Source organism: Nanorana parkeri, unplaced genomic scaffold, assembly GCF_000935625.1.
Source record: "Nanorana parkeri isolate BGI_ZX_2015 unplaced genomic scaffold, ASM93562v1 scaffold82, whole genome shotgun sequence".
Classification (NCBI taxonomy): Eukaryota; Metazoa; Chordata; class Amphibia; order Anura; family Dicroglossidae; genus Nanorana; species Nanorana parkeri.
Window position 1 is genome coordinate 1,003,527 of NW_017306350.1, and position 4,576 is coordinate 1,008,102.

Consider the following 4,576-nt stretch of genomic DNA (forward strand, 5'->3'; position numbering starts at 1 on the left):
CACTGCCCCCACCAGCTTGAAGGGTTGTACTCATGCATGTGGGGTGCATGCTTTCATGCTGTTCCCACCAAATTCTCACTCTGCCATCTGCATGATGCAACTGGAAACGTGATTCATCGGACCACATGATTTTTTTCCAATGCTCGACTGTCCAATCCTTGTGTTCCTGTGCGAATTGGAGACGTTTTATCTTGTTAACTGCAGACAGCAAAGGTGTTTGAACAGGCCTTCGGCTTCCATATCCCATACGATGCAGTGTACGGCGAATAGTGCGTTCAGAGATCATTTGAGAGGATCCCTGATTAAGATCTGCAGTCATGTGCTGCACTGTTGCCCTTCTGTTGTCTTGTACCAGTCTTGCCACTCTCCGTTTTGCCCTAACATTGACTAGTCGCTGACGGCCACAATTCGCACGTTCACACCCAGATTTTCGGCTGACAGTCCAGTCTTTAAACACTTTAACAACAGCTGCTCTTGAACATTTAACGAATTATGCTGTTTTGCTGATACTCGCTCCATGGCTCTGAGCGCCAACAATCATCCCACGTTCAAATGCTGTTAAATCGCGTTGTTTACCCATATCTTCAGAAAAAAATCACTTCTACTGTCGTGGCAAACAACCTGCTTCCCTATTTATAATGGTCTGGCCCTCTAGCAACTTCAGCGTGAAATTATAGCTAATTTGCCTACAAACGTCAGGGGGTCATAATAATCTGGCCACTCAGTGTATACAAGTACAATATCAAACTGTGCATGTCATACATGAAAAAAAATCCTAGTTGGAAAAATCCGTCATCCTCCAAAACAGTGTACTTGGCAATAAACTGCCCATAAAGGGCCTAATAATAGCATTGTCCTAAAGGATCAGTTTCTGTCCGTTTAGTGCACGCTTTTGCACAGCGCAATGCGCTCCAAACTAGGTAATCTGCGTTGCCATCCATTCTGAATGGCACCCCAATCCACTTCCTGGTGGACATGCGTTGCAGCCGCAACAGCATGTGCTGTCCTGCAGTGAAAAACGTAATGTATGCATGTGCGGAGCTGCGTTAGGCTTTCAGAATAAATTGCACTGCAAGGCACGTAACCTGTGGAGCATTGCGCTCTGTGATTACGCATGATAAACACATGGCTATCATGCCTTTAGTGCAACACTGTGTGTGAGATGTGGCAAAGAATCTTTTACGGCCCCTCATGTTTAAAAGAGGTAGTGTGACAGCACGTATAGCTATCGACTGTTTTATTCAATCAGGAAATCTGTTTAAAATGTAAGTCAGAAATGTACGATGTATAGATAATAAATATAGACTATACTTCTCCAAGTTTTTCACCAATTTTGGGAATTCTTCACCACAGTGCACACCCGAAGGGATAAGCAATCAGATTTTGGCCACTTACATCTAAGTTGCATTTTAGCTGGACCCACTTTTCTTATGGCTCTCTGCTCCTCCGTTGTGTTGTCTCTCATCGTTTTTTTAGCAGTAACTCAGCAACAATAAGGGGTTATAGGCTCATATTGCATAAAACCTTTTAAAACTTTAATAAACATAAAAAATTCACATCCCCATGTGCTATACAGCACTGCTGGCAAACTATGGATGGTGTAGGAAAGGGTTACACCAGGGGTGGGCAACTCCAGCCTTCCAGCTGTGCTTTAGCTCCAAATCCCAAAATGCCTCTGGGAGTCATGTCTCTCAGTCTTGCAATGCCTCATGGTAGTTCCACAACAGCTGGAGGTCCAGAGTTGCACACCCCTGGATTTCACATTTTCATTGCTCTGTGTCCCTGCATGCTAGATTCTCCCCTCTAATTATCCTGATGACCATTGTTAAGAAGACAGAAAGTGGAGGAAATGTATACATTTCTAGTTGTCATCAGAGAAAGAAGTGTGTGTGGGGGGATCCTTCCATGGGGACCGACGTTCCTATAACAACTCTGAGATGTAAACTTGTTTCACTTCAGTGAAATTCCCTCTTATTTTCTGTTGTCTTAATACCCAGACAAGTGTTCTACCATTTCATCGGACCCCTGTCCATCCGCGCAAGCGCACTGAGGCATAAGGTCCGTAATTGTCACGGACCAACACAGCTTATCAGCATGTGAAGGGCTTGGCTATCCACGCAAGCGCACTGCGGCACCAAGTCTGTAAATTTCACAGACCAACAGAGTTTAGCGACAGGGTTCTATGCAGAACTCTGACCAACTACCACGCATGCTTCAGTTCGTTTTTACATACACTATATTGCCAAAACTATTGGGACACCTGCCTTTACACGCACATGAACTTTAATGGCATCCCAGTCTTAGTCTGTAGGGTTCAGTATTGAGTTAGTCCACCCTTTGCAGCTATAACAGCTTCAACTCTTCTGGGAAGGCATCCACAAGATTTAGGAGTGCGTCTACGGGAATGTTTGACCATTCTTCCAGTAGCGCATTTGTAAGGTCAGGTACTGATGTTGGACGAGACGTCCTGGCTCGCAGTCTCCACTCTAATTCATCCAAAAGGTGTTCTATCGGGTTGAGGTCAGGACTCTGTGCAGGCCAGTCAAGTTCCTCCACCCCAAACTCGCTCATCCATGTCTTTATGGACCTTGCTTTGTGCACTGGGGCGCAGTCATGTTGGAACAGGAAGGGGCCATTGCCAAAGAAAGTTGGGAGCATGAAATTGTCCAAAATGTATTGGTATGCTGATGCCTTAGGAGTTCCTTTCACTGGAACCAAGGGACCAAGCCCAACCCATGAAAAACAACCCCACACCATAATCCCGCCTCCACCAAACTTTACACTCGGCACAATGCAGTCAGGCAAGTACCGTTCTCCTGGCAACCGCCAAACCCAGACACGTCCATCGGATTGTCAGACAGAGAAGCGTGATTCGTCACTCCAGAGAACACGTCTCCACTTCTCTAGAGTCCAGTGACGATGTGCTTTACACCACTGCATCCAACGCTTTGCATTGCACTTGGTGATGTAAGGCTTGGATGCAGCTGCTCAGCCATGGAAACCCATTCCATGAAGCTCTCTACGCACTGTTGTTGTGCCCATCTGAAGGACACACGGAGTTTGGAGGTCTGTAGCTATTGACTCTGCAGACAGTTGGCAACATCTGCACACTGTGCGCTTCAGCAGGTGCTGACCCTGCTATGTTATTTTACGTGACCTACCACTTCGTAGCTGAGTTGTTGTTGTTCCCAGTTGCTTCCACTTTGTTATAATACCACTAACAGGTGACTGAAATATTTAGTAGCAAGGAAAATTCATGGATGGACTTATGGCTGTCCACGCAAGCGCAGTCCAGCACCAGGTCTGTAAGTCTCACGGATGGCAACCTATCACGGTACCACGCTTGAATTCAATGAGGTCCTGAGAGCGACCCATTCTTTCACAAATGTTTGTGGAAGCAGTCTGCATGCCTAGGTGCTTGATTTTATGCACCATGTGGCCATGGAGGGGATTGGAAGACCTGAATCCCATGATTTGGAGGGCGTCCCAATACTTTTGGCAATATAGTATATGTCAGGAGTGACTGAATAATGTGTTACAGACATGGTGTCGCAGTGCGCTTGCGCGGACGACCGAGCCCTTCACATGCTAATAAGTTGTGTTGGTCCGTGAGACTTACAGACCTGGTGCTGGACTGCGCTTGCGTGGACAGCCAAGCCCTTCACACACCCCCGGAAGTCGGATGAAGTCGCAGGTCAGATGAAATGATAGAACACCGGCATCTAATAATTTAGCTGAAAATGTTCAGATCAGCTTCTGAGATGAAAAGTCGAGTGACGGGTGCGGACAGGCCCCCCCATGACTGGAATTTCTGACTAACCAGACACTTTTGCAGTCAAATTTGAGAAAACTCCTCCATATGTTTGTTGCGTGTTCCCATCCACACAGCTTAGCTAAGAATAATAAAAAAAAACAAAAAAAAAACCTTACCTTTCAGATGTGACTGTGTAGCTGGAATTAAAAGCTTCTCTCACAATTTCCATGTCACAGAAAATCCTGGTTATCCCCGTAGAACAGGGGTGGGCAACTCTGGTCTTCCAGCTGTTGTGGAACTACAAGTCTCATTAGGTATGTTGGGATTTGTAGTTAAAACACAGCTAGAGGGCCAAAGCTGCCCACACCTGCCATAGAAAGATTAGGGGGGGGCTGCTTTCCCCATCATTAACATATAGAGAGGGGAACTGATTTTCCGGGAAGCTGGCTCCATGTTCCCTAGCGGCATTGCCGGTCAGGGGAAATCTCCCTCTAACTGGAAGTTCCGGTATCAGGGGTAAGTATCGGAGCATTTGAGTGTGCATCCCTAATTTGTATTGAGATTGTAGTCCATCAAGGGACTAGCTTGAAGCGATGCCTACATTACAACACACACATGGATCATGGGGAACAAAAGTATCCACCCTCCAGAAGGAAGGACAGTGTCAGCACCAATTCAGAGATGATTTGAGGATCTACAGCCGAGTGATACACAAATAAAATACATTTCTGTTAATAAAGTGACAGAGTCACAAATGTTTTCTCCCTGCCCCATTCTGCTTTAAGGACTTTAAATTAAATGATGCCTCTTGATCCGATCATC